The sequence below is a fragment of the Equus asinus genome, chromosome 18 (assembly GCF_041296235.1).
Source record: "Equus asinus isolate D_3611 breed Donkey chromosome 18, EquAss-T2T_v2, whole genome shotgun sequence".
Lineage (NCBI taxonomy): Eukaryota > Metazoa > Chordata > Mammalia > Perissodactyla > Equidae > Equus > Equus asinus.
This window is the reverse complement of record NC_091807.1, coordinates 17,888,630-17,908,012: the sequence shown is the minus strand read 5'-3', so window position 1 is coordinate 17,908,012 and position 19,383 is coordinate 17,888,630.

The following is a 19,383-nucleotide window of genomic DNA, read 5'->3' as shown; positions in this document are numbered from 1 at the left end:
ATTAAAACTAAGAGAAGGAGGAAGTGACAATTAATAGCTGTTACTAGTTTAAATGATAAGGGGGAAGTAGAAGAGGAAATGTTAATGCATACCTCTAAAGTTTGAGATTCACTGATTTGGATCCTTATTTAAGCAGTAGTAAGAAAACCAGGAAAGTTACAAAGGAAAGCTTTATGGGAAATAGTGACAGGGAAGAATGAAAAGCTTAGCTTTTAAGAGTATCCCAGTTTATAAACATTCATCTGAAGTGTAGAACTGGATCTTGGGCCTAGAGACGGAGTCCTATTAGCAAATTGAACACAAATAATAGATGACCGTGTGGCAAGAGATAGTTCACCAACGATGAAATTATATAAAAATGTCAGAAATTAGGTCAAAATAGTACTTGACATTCTAGTTTGTAGGTGCTCAGGAGTAGCAGAGAAAAAACAAGGATGAAAAACAGAAAGAGGCAACACATACCTGTTACACAAAATTAAAGATTTCTCACACATCTGCTCTGCGCCTAGCATCAGGCTAGGGGTTAAGCATGCCACAAAAGAAGACACAGTTTCTATCCTCCTGTAGGTTTCCACTTGGAGAAGAAAACTAACAAATGGGCAATGCCAATGTAGTAAGATACAGGCCGTAATTGCAAACATACAATGCTCACTTGAAGGGAGCTTCACCCAGATATGGAGTCATTAGAGATAAAAAGTTTGTGGACTTAAAGAGACAGTATCTTAGCCAAAAAAAAAAATATATATATATATATATATGATCAAGTCCATGAAGGTTTTAAGAGTAATGTTAATATTCACTTGTTTTTTATACCACAATTTTTTTATCCATTTATCTGTCAACAGATGCTTAGGTTATTTCCACATCTGGGCTATTATGAACAATGCTGCAATGAACATGAGAGTATAGATATATTTTCAAGGTCCTGATTACAATTTTTCTGGAAATATACCCAGAAGTATGATTGCTGGATCATATGATAGTTCTATTTTTAATTTTTGGGGAAAACTCTGTGCTTTTCTCCACAGTGGCTGCACCATTTTACATTCCCACCAACAGCGTACATGGGTTCCAGTTTCCCCACAGCCTCAGCAACACTTGTTATATTTTGATTTTTGATTTGCTTATATCTAATACATGAAAAAATTATTTGAATAAACAAAGAAAATTATGAGAAAAATGTAATGTTAAGAAGATGGAGTTAACTGACAGGGATGCCAACAAAATGGGGAACTTAAATGGCACGCTTGCAACTACATATGAACCTAGGAGCTCAATGATGTTCCTCAGGAAAGCACTTATGACCTGGTGCAGGAGAAGGAGGGAAGAATGCAGAAAATACTAAGGACTGTGTGGGTAGCAGGGGCCCTGAGACAGCAAACACAGAGTATTCTTTTGAGAAGCCTATTGTTGACTAGAAGGAAAAAGGTAAAGATATAAATAAGTATGAGGATGGAGGCTAAGAATAGTTTATATTTATAGATGCAAGTGAATATTGCTTTGGATATTTAATATATTTCCAAAATATATATATGAAAGCTTATATTGCCAATTTCTTTCTTCCTTATGAAATTTAAACTCTGAAACAACCAGAGCAATCTCCATTTATTTTTTAACTTTCTGAAAAGTTGAAATCAACTCTATTTAGCAAAACAGCACACACTGCAGAAACACTCTTTAAAGTAATATAAATCTATATTTCTGACAGTGTTTCTGTGGGCAGTGTGATGTCACACAAGTACACAAGTTAAATAATTAGTGATTCAACAAAGGCCTAAGTGATGACCCTCTCAAATGGCATTAAGCATAAATGGTATAGAACACTGCGCCTCAGCTTGGCTGGACCACGCACTGTTCCTCTGCAGCTCCCCTGGTAGTTTGGCAGTAACCTACATTAACAAATATTACATTTACTATAAGCAATACAAACAAATTAAATTTGAAGTTTTTTCAAAAAGTTCTGATAGTCTAAGGAGTCAGGCTGTTTCCAGAAAGCCTGAAATGAGTTGTCTGTGTGTTTGTGTGCATGTGTGAAGGGAGGTGGACCTTGGTGCATCAATTGGTGTCACATGCAAAGCCACCTGGAGCATGCTTTTTTGTAGTCGTCTGTCACTGATAAGGGCTTGAATGCATGACTTATAATACACTTTAATAGCTTTGTGCAAAACTATTGCATCTTGAATGACAAAGAAGTGCAGAAGTTATAAAATAAATTTAAAAAGTCATTTAAAAATACCTTTTACTTTCACTTATTTGCTACTTCTAGGAAAATGTTACCTGCAATATGGGAAGTTTCTATCTGATTCCCCCCCAGACTCCATTAACTTAATCAAATCATCGTAACTCGGGGCTTGCCAACCTCATTATCATGTATTATGTAGTTGTGTTTTAAATTCATTAGACAGAGACCTTCCATTTAAAGCACATTAGTTTCTCCACTCTTCTGAAACCTTTTTAGCCAGAGGTGGAAATTTATAAGGTCTAATGCAGTATCCAAAAATAAAGACATTTGATTTGGGATTTTTTTGTTGGAGTAACAACTGAAGCAGTTTTACCTATGAAATTAATGAAGCCTATTCTTCACAGCCCCTTACGTATTCCTGTGTCTAATTTTATACTTTACACTTTTACTGCTTTAATTAGTACAGCATTTCTCAACAGGGGCACTATTCATACTTTTGGATGGATAATTCTTTGTTGTGGGGGGCTTTCTGGTGCGTTGTAGGCTATTTAGCAACATCCATACCCTCTGCCCACTAGATTCCAGTAGCTGTGCCAATAAACAATGCCCAGAGAATTTCAAACTCCTCAGCTTGGAGCCTGGGGATGATCGCCATTTGAGAATCACAGACTTAAAATCTCCCCTTCCTTCAAATTTTATAAGATTCCGCCACACAAAACCTGCATCTGGCCTGGATAGAAGTTATCAAAAGAAGCATCAAGGACCAGCTCCACGGCCTAGTGTTTAAGTTCATCATATTCCTCTTTGGTGGCCCAGGTTTGGTTCCAAGCAAGGACCTACACCACTTGTCAGCAGCCATGGTGTGGCAGTGACCCATATGCAAAATAGAGTAAGATTGGCACAGATGTTAGCTCAGTGACAATTTTCCTCAGCAAAAAAAAAAAAAAAAAAAGCATCAAAGTATAATATTCCTTTAATTATAACCTAGAGTACTATGTGTGAAGGACTTTTTTTCACTCCATACATTTTTGTGACTTTTAACTCGCAAAATACCTTAGAAGCTTGGTTATAAAGATTCAGTGGTCTAGCATGTAAATGTCGCTTAAATTAACTTTTTGATGGAGATATTGTTTAATGAAATAGAGAGAAAAAAATTCTACCTAGTATTTAAGACCACAAGTGCTTAACTACTATATGACTGACTAACTGGTACATCTCTGAACCTGAAGGAATTTTGCTCCAAATAATTTAGAGAATGATTCCTCAAAATGTCATTATTTCTATATGCTCTGCAATACCACAAATATAATAAATATCATTTTTTGCAATACTCAATAAGTAATAATCTCATACTTATTGATAACTCACTGTATGCTCAACACTGGGCTGATTGCTTTCCATGAGATCTCATGTCTCTTTTCATCTTTGCAACAACCTAGTGAAGCAGGAGCTATTATAACACGCATTTTATTGATTGGAAAACTTGAGTCTAAAGAGATTAGTTGGTTTCCTAAAGTTCAAGGTACTAGTATATGAAAAATAGCATGTTTCAAGTGTGGGGTGCTTGCAAATCCTACAGTGCTATGACTGATTTCTCCATCATAACTGTGATAACCTGCTATTAAATTACTAAGTAAGATGCAATTAATCAAAGGGAACCATCCAAAAAATGTATTCGAATTTATATTAGTCATTGTGCCATCAACTTTTTCCAGACACTCAACAATGCCAATAATTTCTCCTTCCAGACTTTGCAGTCGAAAGCAATAGAAGTATCTACAAACGTGTGTAAAATGTTTTCCTGCAAAACTGAACCAGGGCTTTTCCAAGTTATTGTATGGAATTCTGAGGAAGTCACATGCAGAAATACTAATCATTGAGCACTGAGCATTCAGCAATTGAGCATGTTCATTGCCTTTGCTATGTTGGAAGGAGACAGGAAGCATTGGAAAGGCATTGTAAAAATACCTGTTCTTCCCATTAAAATTGTGTAAGTTATCTGCCCTTTGTGGAGAGTGCCAACAGATTGTAGAGACAAGTGTCTCCGGATCACCAAAATCTCAGATTATAGAGACACACCAAAACCGTTACACACAAAACACTTCAAAACTGTGAAGAGACTAGATCTTAATTGTCCTCATCACAAAAAAGAAATGATAATTACGTGGTGTGATAGAGTTGTTAGCTAACGCTATGGTGATAAACATGCTGTAATAAATAAATGTATCAAATCAATATGCTGTATACCTTAAACTTACACAGTGTTATATGTCAAATACATCTCAATTAGAAGAAAAATACTTCCAGGCAAGCAGTTTCTCATTCAGAAGACAACTTTGATGCAGCTTATCTTTTTTATGCATGTCACTCATTGTATATACTCATATTCTATCTCAATTAATTCAAACTCACTTAATCTAAATAAAATCTTTCTGAAGTAAATGTCCCTATCTTGATTTCATATTCATGGACACTAAGGTTTAAGGATATCAAAACACTTGCACAAAACCTGTTTTCCCAGATACAATCTTTTGTTTTTAGCAACTTTTTTATAGCCCATCCTAAACTCTAGTATGGTCATCCAGGCAATGGATTTTAACATACCCTGTTTTTTCTTTTTTTAAGATTGACACCTGAGCTAACAACTGCTGCCAATCTTTGTCTTTTTTTTTTCCTGCTTTTTTCTCCCCAAATCCCCCCCAGTACATAGCTGTATATTTTAGTTGTGGGTCCTTCTAGTTGTGGCATGTTGGACTCTGCCTCAACATGGCCTAACGAGCAGTGTCATGTCCACACCCAGGACCCAAACCCTGGGCCGCCGAAGCTAAGCACGCGGACTTAACCACTTGGCCGCAGGGCTGGCCCCATAGCATACCCTATTATTTAATAATGTAGATTGAATCATATAATTTTACAGTTGAATATGTCTTAAAGAACACAAACAGGATGAATAATACAAGGGTGAAATTACTTGAATACTAAATTAAGTCCTCAATCCATAAACTATCTTTTGAAGATACAAAAAATATGTCAAAATGGACATATAGAAGAGAAAAGTGACTTATTTTACACTACTTCAAGAAGCAAAACTTAGAACAATAAATGGACTCAACAGGGAAACATAGTTTAGAAGAATTTTCTAGCAGGCAAAAAGAAATTACCTTTCTTATGAGACATTTAGATCCTAGATTGCCAGTGTTCAAGCAAATGGACAATGACTTGGAAGATAAGATATGCAGTCAACTTTGGTGTCTAATAGATTCTTCTGCTAGATGATATTTTCACTTGTATTCAACTCAGATGTTCTTTGAATTGCTCTGTAGTTATTCTAATTCAATGACATTTAAGCAAGTGTAATGCTCGCATTCTGGGAAAGACAAGACAAAGAATGTCCTATATACATGGATATTAGAACGCAAATCATCCCTGATATAAAGTAATCCAGCTAAAATTTTGACATTTCCATGCAAATAACACTAGAGATTAACCGAACATTTTTGTCTTTGGCATGGAATACTTTTGCTCCCTGGCTCTTCCCCTAGTTTAATGATTTTAAATTTCCAAATCAGGTATCACTACTTTGTGACAACTTCTGTCACCCTCTCTATGCTAACTTCTATTAATCCTAGCTGAGGCAATCACTTCCTCAGCTAGGCAACTTCTCCATCGTAATTATTTGCTTCCATGTTTACTTCATCTACCAAATAATGTGCTAGACGAAGAAAGTAAATAGCCATTTATTATTGCTTTTTATTCCCAACTGCCTAGTATAATATTTTGCAAATAATGGGTGTCAAAGAAGCATTTATTTTATAGAAGAAGGAATTAATGACTGCATGAATAAACGTTATTTGATATTATCATGTAATATATCTTCATATAAATGTTATAAGGTATTTATATTAATTTAAGACTTCATAGAGATATCCAATAAATTAATAATCTATTAAAAAAGAAATAGAAAAATTATCCATTCTGGAAGGAGATGTAGAAAGAAATTGGACCAGGAAGCAGTAAACTTGAACTTGAATTCTTGTTTGATTGTTTAAGAACTCTGAGTCCTTGTTTCTTTCAGCTTTAAAGTAAACTTATGTTATGCCTGCACATTATCTACAAATACCTTTAAATTAGCAATGTACATTGCCCTCAAACATTGAAAATACCTGATTAAAATTTCAACAAATTTAGGGTCTCTCTGATTACAAGGGAACATGATATTTCTAGAGTGAAAAAGCTATTTTAAGAGCTCCCTTATGCTAGAAAATATATTTAAAGTGCTAAGATCTAGTGAATAAAATATACTTGCTCTATTAGTTCATTTTCATAATATTAAAAATAATATTGTTTTAGATAATTCAGCATATTAAGATAAATTGCCTTAAAAGATTATAGAGAAAGAAGTTTGTTTTCTTTTTTCAACTAGACGCTATAAATATCAATTCAACTTATGGGTATAATGTGAATACCCAATATCCGCTTAAGCACAGGTTCAAAGATTTCAAAGGACCTTATTGACAAAATGCATCGTAACAGCTCATATAAGCTGTTATAGCCTAGCGAGCTAAACTCTCCCTTAATATTGATTTATAAAGCTGTAAGCACTATTAAAGAACAAAACATAGTGGTATTTTTAAAATTCTTTATTGGTTTACCTATCAGCTCAAGAATAGTAAATAACAAACATTTTTTAATACTGTAGACATGTGTGAAAAGTTTGTATTGCTGTATCTTACTGATCCAATATAACAGTTCAAAAAGGCGGGGGAGCGGGGGGGCAGGGGTGTTGGTTGATGAATTTTTATAGCAAAAGGAGAAAGTTGTGAAGAGATAGTAAGAATGAGTTTTGGGTCAGCCTCCATAGATCTAGTTTAGTGTAAGTCAGAATATATTTTCTTTAGTTCAAATCTTTAACTATGTAGCTCACAAAAGCATAGCCAAAGGAAAAATTTCTTCCATGTTGAAGAAAGGATTTTCATTTACAGATTTCTAAACTTATAAATAGGCTCAAAGATGGAGTTCTTAAATCAGCATGTGGTTTCAATTTTAGGAACATAATTGCAAAATGTCTTTAACTGTCCTAAACAAACTTCCTGATTCAAATCATCCAAAGGCAAATCATATTTCTGAAAGACCAAAAGTAAAATGCACGATATTTCAAAGCAAGATTGTGTATTTAGATTGACTTATACACATTTAACAATTATATTACATGAAGTGGTAATAGAGTGACTTCACTCTGCAGAAACAACACAAGCAAGTAGATTCAAGTCTTTAGTGTTGTATCTAGATGTAACAAACAATAAATTCCTCCTCCAAGGATCTTAAAATGACAGTAATAACATTCAAATATAATGTGAATTACAAATGCAAGAGCACACAATAACGTTCTAAAAAATTTGGCATTGCAGGATCTTTTGTGGTTACCCTACAGACATAGCATAGATTCCTCCACCGCAAATTGCGTGCGGACGTTGAAATTGGTGACACCACACACACAAATGAAGAAGTTAGGAAAAAGGTTATTCGTCACCTAACAGGCTTTCTAGGGAGCATAGGGAAGGCTTCCAAGAATGTCTGAAAGTGGCTTGAGAGCAGGGAAAGGAAACTGACTTGGAGTTTTTGGTGGTTACGGGGTAGGGGTTCAACGAGTGTTCCTCCGCGCTGGCTGAGGCCAGCATGTTTGAACTTCCCACCAGCATCGAAGGAGGGAGCACTGGACTTTCTCACTATCTTGTTCAGAAGTGGGCAGAAAAGGAAGAGGGGTGCTGAGATTTGAAAGTTGTTAGAAGTCAAACATGAAAAATGGAGTTAGACTCATTTTTACAGAAACAAATCCGGTTTTCAGCAGAGAAACCTCATATTTTCCACTAGTGCTGTCAATATCATCATCATCATTACCAGAACTATTCTCGTCAGCATATCATCATAATCACCATTATCACAATCATCTTTTGTATAAAAATCTATGCATTATAGATAAATTTCACAGTAATTTCTAAATACTTTTTCCAAGTAACAGAAGATTGACACAAATTTTAATTTTAAAGATAATAAAACCGGCTTTGCATGTCATCCTTAATGCACTTGAATTTTTCTGGTTCATACTTGAATAAAAATGAATAAATTATTACTTGCTTGATTATTTAGAATCTCTATAAAATAGATTTCATTTGGTTTAATTTAGAATCTGGTTATCACATCAAAAACCTTACATTTTAAGCACAAATGGTATTTTTAAGTTTGTAATAGATAAAATTTATGTACATACATTTTTGCTGCTAAGTAGATATATCTTGTTAGAGAACAAAGAAAAATAACCCATCACTATGTTATCACTGTATTCGGATATTGTAAAAAAACACGTTAAATTGTGGTGTATTCGGTCCCATATTTCTTATTTTTCTCTCTTGTGCAAAATGCTAATGAATTATATTCTAGACATATTGAATATATTATCAAGATCACTTTCAGCCTGAAATACAATCTTTCTTAAAATTATACCCTTGAAACATGTGGACAAAAAAAAATTGATTTTTCAGGAAGTTTGCTATAAGTTCCGCATTTCAAATTATATACCTTTTATCTGGTGAAATTTGTAACATGACAGTCACAAATATTATAATATATTTAAGATTCTGAAATCTGAAATATACTACTGCAAAGTTTTAGTCGACTATTGTAATATCACTAAGCCTTATTCTGAATCACTTTAATATCCCCAAATTTTCCAATATTTAGTTACTTTGAAAACACTAAGATAGCTATTTGGGCAGCTAACCAGTGGGAGTTATTTCTATGCATTTCTTTTAGATAATCTTATAACTGTTAAGTCAAAAGGATAAACTAACCAATCTAAGTCAAAATGCTTTCTAAGTAGGTCTCTGTGAACAAAATAGATAGTTTCTCTTTCTTTTGCTGCAGTTGAAATAGAATTTGTTTTATTTATTTCATTTTGTCATAGCTTGTGTGTTTGCCCTTTACAAGTATATGGCAGCTTTGCACTCTGCATCACCACAGCATATATGTAGTAAAAAACAGGTACGTTTTTTTCTTTTAGTTCAATAAGCCCGGTATATACATATCAATAAGTATAATTTGGGAAACATTTTGTACCTAAAGCTATTGGATTTCCAATAGTCAGAAAGAATCACAACTTTAGGTAATAAAAAGAAAAGTTTATCTTAACTGTGCATTTCTGTTTGTTTGTTTGAGGAAGATTAGCCCTGAGCTAACTACTGCCAGTCCTCCTCTTTTTGGCTCAGGAAGCCTGGCCCTGAGCTAACATCCATGCCCATCTTCCTCTACTTTATATATGGGACGCCTAACACAGCATGGTGTGCTAAGCGGTGCCGTGTCCACACCCGGGATCCAAACCGGCGAACCTGGGGCCGCCAAGAAGTGGAATGAGCAAACTTAACTGCTGCACCACTGGGCCGGCCTCTGGGTACTTTGTATTTTGAGGAATTATGGGGAGAAAATATAAGTAAAATCCTTTTTTATTCACATTATGCATTTTGTTTTTTTAGTTGGATTTCAAATAAGCTGTTCTTTTATAATTTTATCCTTTCACCCAACGTGGCTTTTTTTGTCATCCGAAAGCAAAGGGTATTAAAATAATAATAATAAAGAAATAAAGGCAAAAAATGTTTCAATTAAAAACATTTTTTAAAAAGTGTTAAACATAAAACTGTGTGTTGAAAGCTCTTCTCCCAGTTTGCATGAAGTAGCTGTTATTATTTTGCTAATGGTGCATAACAAAGTACCCAGAATTTAACTTCTTAAAAAGATGTCCATTGCTTAGCACATGGTTCTGTAGATCTGAAGTCTGGCATGGGACAGCTAGATTCCCTTCTTAGGGTATAACAAGTTTAAAATCAACATGTTGGTTAAGCAGAGTTCTTGTCCTGAGGCTCTAGGAGAAAATCTGCTTCCCTGACAATTCTTACCATTGCTATTATCAACTGTTAAGTCAAAGGGATAAACTAATCAATCTAAATCAAATTCTTTTATAGGATGGTCTCTGCACAAAACAGATATTTTCTCTTTTGCTGCAGCTAAGATTCTACTTCCTTGTGGCTGTAGGACTGAGGTGCCCCTTCCCTTGCTCCTTGTTACCAGATGCCGCTCTCGGCTTTTTGAGGCCTTCCTCATTCCTTGACATTGGCGCTCTCCATCTTTAAGGCAGAAATATTACTAAGAAGCCATCTTGTACTTGAAATACTGACTTCTTTGATCAGTAGAAGTACAGTAGTCCCCCCCATCTGCAGGGGATACATTCCCAAAGCCCCAGTGGATGCTTGAAATATCAGATAGTATCAAATCCTATATATACTATGTTTGTTTCCTATATATACATACTTATGATAAAGTTTAACTTATAAATTAGGTATAGTAAGAGATTAACAACGATAACTAATAATAAAATAGAATAATAATAATATACTGTAGTGAAAGTTACTGTAGACGTTAGCAACCTCAGGGTATGATTTTTTCTTTCCTTATTCAGGTGTGAACTTTCACCTTTTCACTTAAAGAAAGGACTTTACGCCTTCTCTTTGGCATATCTGAATTGCCAGCATCACTACTCTCGCACTATTCTTACTAATGCACTACCCTTGCATTATTAAGTAAAATAATGGTGACTTGAACACAAGCACAGCAATACCATGACAGTCAGTCTGATAACCTAAATGGCTACTAAGTGACTAAAACAGGTTATACAGCGTATACACACTGGACAAAGGGATGATTCACGTCCCAAGCGGGATAGAGCAGGATAGCACAAGATTTCATCACGTGATTCAGAACAGCGTGCAATTTAAAACTTATGAATTGTTTATTTCTGGAATTTTCCATTTAATCTTTTCAAACCTCATTGACCATGGGTAACTGAAACCACAGAAGGTGAAACCGTGCAAAGCAAAACCTCGGATAAGGGGTGACTACTGGAAACTCTCTGCTGTTAAAGGACTCATGTATAAGATCAGGCTTACCCAGATAATCTCCATATCATAAAAATCATAAAATGAACATAACCTAATCATGACAGTAAGATCCATTATATTCACATGGGCCCAGAGATTATGCATAATGTTTACACTACACAGAGGTGGGAAATCTTGGAGGCCATCTTAGAATTCAGCCTATTATAGTCTTCACACTATATCCTCACAGGTACAGAATACATTTACCCACTCCCAGTGTCTCCAAGGTTCTCATCCATCACAGCATTAGTTCAAAGTCCAAAAAGCTCATGTAAATCTTTTCATTACAAGAAAGTCCACAATTTCATTTTCTAAATCATCTGTCAGGAGCAGGTAACGCTACTGAGTGTCATCTGTTATTAAGTACAAATCCTAGGCACGGTTGAATCCATGACACTAAAAACACAAATAGTCTGAGCTGAACATTTCCAATATACAGTGGAATGGCAGGAATAGAATGACATTTTTTGACATTCTGGTTCAAAAAAGCAAAAAAAAAATGAGTAGTTAAAAAAAGTTCACCAGACCAAAGTAGTTTTGAAATCCAGACAGGAACTCAAGCTGGATTTCCTTGATTAGGATTCAAGCCCTGGGAATAATCCTCTACAGCGTTTGGATCGACCCTCTGAGCTCTTGGCTCTGCCCTCTGAGATTTTGGTTGTGAAATCTGAGCCATGAATATTTTTCATGAATGTTAGCAGTGTTTTTGTTTCTGAGTTGTTTTACCAGTCTAGTCGCCGGAAATAGAATTTATGGGTTTTAATAGCTTTCCTTTATTTTCTACTCTCTCAGTCCCTTTCAGTCCAAGTTGCCAGCGTCGTTGCTTATATAATCCTCTCTAAAGTCCTGTGGGCCTTTTGTGGAGTTCACTGATTTTCATCGGTTAGACAAAGCCATGTCCACATATCTTTCTGAGATAGTACCTTTGGCTCCTACTGATATGAATGAAGGATAATTCCTTTAAACTTCCTCGATGCCTTATGGTTGAATCAAGAATCAAGAGTTTGCAGTTTGGATAGGCTGAGAATTTCCCAATTCACCAGTACCTGATTCATCTTGTTTAACAGTTCTTCCCTCAATTCACCTCTTTCCTCTTTCGTTTTACTAAAAAAGCAAGAAGAAATCAAGACACAGCTTCAAAATTTTGCTTAGAAATCTTATTAGCTATATATCCAGTTTCTTCATTTACAGTTTCTGCTTTACCAATAACTACAGGACACAATTTTGCTAAGTTTTCTGCCACCACGTAACAAGAATCATCTTTCATCCAGTTTCCAATAACATCATTGTTGCTTCCCTCTAAGCCTTCCGCAGCAGTGTGTATGAAGTTCAGATTTCTGCTAACATTCTGTTAATGGTGATTTAGTCTTTCTCTAGGGCTATTTACAATTTCTTTATAATGCTCTTTACTTTTTTCTGAACCCTTACCTACAGCATCTTTAAAATCTCTATTTCTACTAAGAACCTGCTCAAGAAAGTCTAAGCTTTTAATACCATGTTCTTCGAAATTCTTCTGCCTCTTCCCATTGCCCAATTCCAAAGCCACTTGCATCTTTTAGGTTTTTGTTAAAATAGCACCCAACTTTGGGTACAAAAGTTTATATTAGTTTCCTGCTCTTGCATAACAAATTACCACAAATTTAGTGACTTAAAAGGCATCAATTTATTAACTCACAGTTCTAGAAATCAGAAATCTGGTACAGCATGACTGGACTCTTTGCTTAGACTATCATGAGGCTGAAATCAAGGTGTTGGACAGGCTTAGTTTTCTTCTGGAAGTGCTGGTAAAAAATCTACTTCCAAATTTAATCTTGTTTTTGGCAGAGTTCAGTTTCCTGTAGTTGTAGGACTGAGGTCTCCATATCCTTGATAGGTGTCGGTTGGGGATTTCTCTCAACTCTTTGATGCTGTCTGTATTCCTTGATATATGGTCACTTCCATCTTCAAATGAGCCACATTATATGGAATCATTTTTTGTGCTTTCAATCTATGACTTCCCCTTCTTCAGTTAGCAGAAGACTCTCTCCTTTCAAAAGGCCATGTGATTAGGTCAAGTCCACTCAGATAATCTCTTTGCCTTAAATTTGACCATGTTACATAAATAAGCTAACTACAGGAGTAAAATCCATAATACTTACAGTACTTGGGATTATGGAGCTCATAGAATCAGAAAATCTTGGCAGCCATCTCAGAATTCTGCATACTCCACCAAATTGTTACATTTTCAGGAAATATGTGAACCATTTGATGTCATTTTGACGTATCTGCCGTTAGTATTTACACTATAGATGTTAGCGATCTAAAGACCCAAGCTTTTTGTTGTTGTTGATTATTGTCTTTGTTGAATTTGTGTGTGTATGTAGAGAGTTTGCCAGCACATCATTTCATGTATGTATGAGATATATATCTATATCTATCTATCTATCCACCCATCTATAACAGATAAATACATATAGATAGAGAGACAAATACATGTAGATAGATAATAGATACATTGATGGAAAAGTTGAAAAAACAATACAGCACAATAGTCCATTCCTTTGCCTAGATTCACCAAATACAACATTTTGTCACATTTGCTTCTGTCTGTCTTGTTTTCTTATAGGCTCAGCCCTCTGTATCCACAGGTTCTGCATCTGAAGATTCAAACAACTATGAATCAAAAGGCCTGTGATGGTTGTGTCTGTACACATATAGACTTGTTTTCCTTGTCCGTATTCCCTAGATAATATAACAACTATTATATAGCATTTGCACAGTAGTAGGTATCATAGGTAATCTATAGACGATTTAAAGTATATAGAAGGATGTATCTAGGTTACATGCAAATACCACACCATTTTATATAACAAAAAAATCATCCACAGATGTTGGTATCCACAGGGGTTCTGGAACCAATCCCCTGCAGATACCAAGGGATGAATGCATGTGGAAATACTGTTATTGCATTCCAACAATAAAGGATTATTTCCTTGCTTTTCACTACTCCTTATTTGTGTGTTTCCTTTCTGACTGCGAAAGCCCTGGCTTCTACAACATCAATATATTTAGTCATTTGTTCAATACTACAATATGCACATGAACACAAAAGTAGTTTCAGAATATCTATACTCAGACCACTACAGCAAACAAAGGTAATAAGTAGAATTCAAAATTAGTATACAGTTCCTATTTTTTTTTTCCAGGAAGAGTAGCCTGAGCTAACATCCGCCGCCACTCCTCTTTTTGCTGAGGAAGATTAGCTCTGAGCTAACATCTATGCCCATCTTCCTCTATTTTATATGTGGGACGTCTGCCACAGCATGGCTTAATAAGCAGTGCTAGGTCTGCACCTGGGATCTAAACCAGTGAACCCCGGGCTGTGGCTGAAGTGGAGCACATGGACTTAACCACTATGCCACTTGGCTGGCAACTACAGTTCCTGTTTTTTATTTGACCAACGATATATAAGCAAAGTATTGTGTTTAAATTAACTTAGATGCTTTCTTTTCTTTTCTTTATTTATTTATTTAATTAATTTATTTATAATACAGTTAAATTTTGCATTCTGTTTGTATTCTATTTGAGCAATTTTTCCCTCCATCCTTGTTGAATATGTGAATTTTTGAATACGTGAAACACTAACATGGTTATAAAAGTGAAAACTGTAAAAAAATATATATACTGAGAAAACTGTCACTTCCTCTTACATGCCTTCATCTCCATTCCTATGCATCTATTCCTCTATAAATTTCATAAGTTCCTGGTTAATTTTCCTCTATTTTTAAAAATTACTAAAAGCACAAAACTATGCATGCTGAGGGTTATTTTTTCATTTTGTCACTTAGAATATCCTAAAATTCACTCCATATCAGTTCACAATTTATTCAACAATAATTTATTTATTTTAATTTTAATTTTTGTAGCAGTAACGTTGGCTTATAACATTATATAACTTTCAGATGTACATCATAATATATTTCGAATCCTGTGTACATTACTTACGTTCACCACCCAAAACTAAGTATAGTCCATCACCACACAAAGGGGTGAGCCTGATTACCCCTTTGCCGTCCCCCCTCCCCCCTTCCACTATGGTAACCATCAATCCAATCTCTGTTGCTATGTGTGTGTTTGTCGTTGTTTTTATCTTCTACTTATGAGTGAGATCATATGGTATTTGACTTTCTCCCTCTGACTTATTTCACTTAGCATAATACCCTCAAGTTCCCTCCATATTGTCACAAACGGCTGGATTTCATCATCTCTTATGGCTGAGTAGTATTCCATTGTGTATATATGCGGCATCTTCTTTATACATTCAGCCCTTGATGGGCATCTAGGTTGCTTCCAAGTCTTGGCTATTGTGAATAATGCTGCACTAAACATAGGGGTATATGTAACATTATGCATTTGTGTTTTCAAGTTCTTTGGGTAAATACCCAGCAGTGGAAAAGCTGGATCATATGGTAAATCTATTCTTAATTGTCTGAGGAAACTCCATACTGTTTTGCATACTGGCTGCACCAGTTTACAGTCCCACCAGCAGTGTACAAGGGTTCCCTTCTCCCCACATCCTCTCCAACACCTGTTGTTTTCTGTCTTGTTAATTATAGCCTTTCTGACCGGAGTGAGGTGATACCTTATTGTAGTTTTGAGTTGCATTTCCCGGATAGCTAATGATCAATTTCTTGTAGGAACATGTATAGTTTTTATTTTCTCTATATTTTGCAATAATAAATAATATGGCAATTAATAACATTGTACATACAAATTTTGTAATATTAGAGGTATATAACCTGGGTAGGTTTCTAGAAGTAAGATTGCTGGATCAAAGAGTAGGGGCATAGATACTAATGATACTGTCTGGTTCCTCTCCAGAGGAGAGTCTATGGTTCTGCATTGCCATAGCGATGTATCAGAATGCTTGTTTTCCTACAGCATTGCCAACCAAGGATATTGTCAGACTTTGTAATTGTTGTCAAACCAATAAGCTAGTAATGTGTATTTAATTGTGATTAATTTATGTAATCTATATTATGCAATGATTTTTAGCACTTACACATATTCTACGAATATTAAAAATTTTAAACTTAAAAATAAACTCATTCTAAAGAAATATGCATGTATACCTATTGCTCACTTAGAACAAAGGTTATATAAAAGCTTCAGGCTGGCTGGTGTTTAATTAGGCATGTAAATTTACTTTTAACGTGATCTATTTCTTCAGAGAAGTCTGATTAGCAACATACCTCATATTCTATAATAATTAGTATATTATGGCCAATGACTGAGTATGTGGAGTTTGTTGGAGAATGTAGCTATAGATAACAGCGTAGAAAAGAAATATATATGTGTATACATATAAAGGAGAATATGCCCTTTTTTCCTTCTTGCCCGATTGCTTGAGCTGGACACTAATCCGCCTCCCTTGGTGGTCCAGGTTCTCAGGCCTTTGGACTTGGACTGAATTACACCACTGTCTTTCCTGGGTCCTCAGCTTACAGATGGCAGATCGTACGACTTCTCAGCCTCCGTAATTGTGTGAGTGAATTCCTTATGATCAATCTTTTCCTATACGTATGTACTATTGGTTCTAGTTCTCTGACGAAGACTGTGGCCACCAGGAGAGTCTCATTTTCAGGCTAGCTCACAATTCATTCTCCATAAATTCATCAAAATTACCATTTACATGTTCCTATGACTTTATGGTTCTGGGAGCTTCTGATCCAGGCAATCATATCTTGGAAATATCTCTCTGAATGCTCAAAATCTGGGAAGCCAGATGTTGGGGTAGCGATTTGACCTACAACCTAAATCTCCAAAGGATCTAAAAAAAGATTTGCTTTCAGTTTATTCAGCTTTTTCTTCTTCTAACGGTGGGGTGATGACTTCCAATTTCTTTACATTTTAGAGCTGAACCTGGAAGTCCCATGATTTTTCTTAATAAATTCTTTTATTATAGCTCCAAACAAAATCCAAAATGTATACAGATTATGAATGCATACTTCAATGAATATTACAAAGTAATTACATTTGTGTAAATGTGATCTAGATAAAGTTACAGAAGTTGAGCAGAACCTTAGAAGTACCCCCATTGACATCTCCCAATCACTATTCTATCCTTTCTCTACAAGGGTGACCATTACACTGACTATACATGGTACTACTAAAATATTTGTATAGTGTTGTTCATTTGTGTAATTTATATAAGTGGCATTGTTCATCATTTATCATTTTGTGTCTGGTTCTTTCATGCAATCATTTATTTGAGATTTATGCATGCTATTGCATGTAGCAATAATATTTTTATTTTCATTGCTATATAGTATTCTACAGACTAGAAACATCGCAATCAAATACTTTTAACTATTCAGTGGCCGTTCAATTTTTCCCCCAGTTTTTAATCTGTTTCAATGCTGGTGATCATTCTTGAATGTGTTATTTGGTACACATATATATACACATACTTTAGCATTATTTCAGAGTGATGACTGCTAGGTCAGTTACATGAATATTTTATTTCATGGATAGTGCCAATCAGCTTTCCAAAGGGGTTGCACAAATTTATACATTTTAATACATTTCATTGTATATGTTATATGAATTTAAAAAAATTAACTGCTTTTGTTATATAAGGAAGATAAAATCACATGTAATATAAGTTAATTTATTACAATTGTATTTTTTAAAGTGTTACTAAACCAAGTTTTAACAACTCTTACTGAGGACGTGTCAGTTAAGACTAGATAACCATCTGCTGTTATGCCTATAGGAAGGTTGCTGGAATATTCTGAAAATGATATGGTGATTTTTAAGTCATTTATACATTCTCTTACATACGATTCGACCTCAATATTCATCCTTGGTTATGAATCATTATTTTTCACTAATTAAATTAACTATAATGTATACCTCTTTTATTTTATCATAGCAAATTTATTTAAAAATTGTATTTGTATTACTAGGTTCAAAATAATATTTGTATTATGAGGTTTAAAATACTATTTTAAGCACTACCATAGTTGCTTTACTTACTCTGGCATGCCTGTAGGCTGAGCTTAGCTTCTTAAATTTACATACTTACATAATAATAGATTCATACATATGTGTGTGTGCCAGTGCTGCAGGCCTTCAGGGCTGGGCCCTGTTGCTGCTTCTGTGCTCCCTGTACCCTGGGGGGCTTCCCAGAAGGATGATGCTGCCTAAACACCACCAGCTGGAGGCCCGGGCCTGTGGAGACCACAGTAGAGGGCTCTGGCCCCGTCCCTCTCAGCCCTTGGCTCAGGCTAGTCTACAGCTGTGATGTGATGGGTCCCACATTCTATAAGTAATTGGTATATTACCCTGCAGGGACGTGCGCTGGGCAAATCCCCTGGCTGGGCCCACAGAAGAGAGGTTTAGGGGAGCAGGACAGCCATGACAGCAACCTCCAGAGTAGGCTCCCTCAGGAAGCCCAGTTTTTCTCCCAGAATTGCCATATGCACCCTCCGCTCTGCATCCCGACTCAACTTACCACAGACCCAGAGAACCAGGGATGAAAGGCTCTTAGCTGGAGAAAGCCAACAACCACCCATGGGGTTTTGCACCCCGTGGGCCTGAACCCCCCAGTCTAACCATGCCTCTGACACCAGGAGCCCTCCAGTGCTGGAGTCCAGACAGACAGCATGTCACTGCGCCTGTGTGGATTGCATCTGGGAGGGCGGGCCTTCTCAGCACGTGGGGACCCTGGCAGCATCAATGACTTCCTCTTTTCTCCCGCCTGCTGTGGCTACCAAGTGCAAATGCATCTCCCGAGTGGCCTCTGCTGGCCTCTGAGGATCACAGTCTCCTCGGTCACCCTGCCCCAGCTCGGGGTTATATTTTGTGGCACCTTTGGCTCCAGTCTTAGGGGCAGGTGGGCTCTGGGATGGGCTAGTGAATGCAGGATCAGGAGAAGCCGCTGTCTCTCGTAGGCCTGGCCAGGGTTCGAACTGGTGACCTGTGAGCAGAAGGCTGTCACAGGATCTTTCATAAAGGTGACTTCAGTGTCCCCAGGCTGTTTCTGTTATGAGGCCAGCAGATACTTTTATGGTGGTCTGGCAGGCGCTGCACCTCGGTTTTAGCCCCTTTCAGGCAGGTGGAGCCTCAACGTGAGAAATTTATCCAAAGAACTTGAAAACACAAAGGCATAAAGATACTTGCACCCCTATGTTCATTGCAGCGTTATACACAATACCCAAGACATGGAAGCAACCT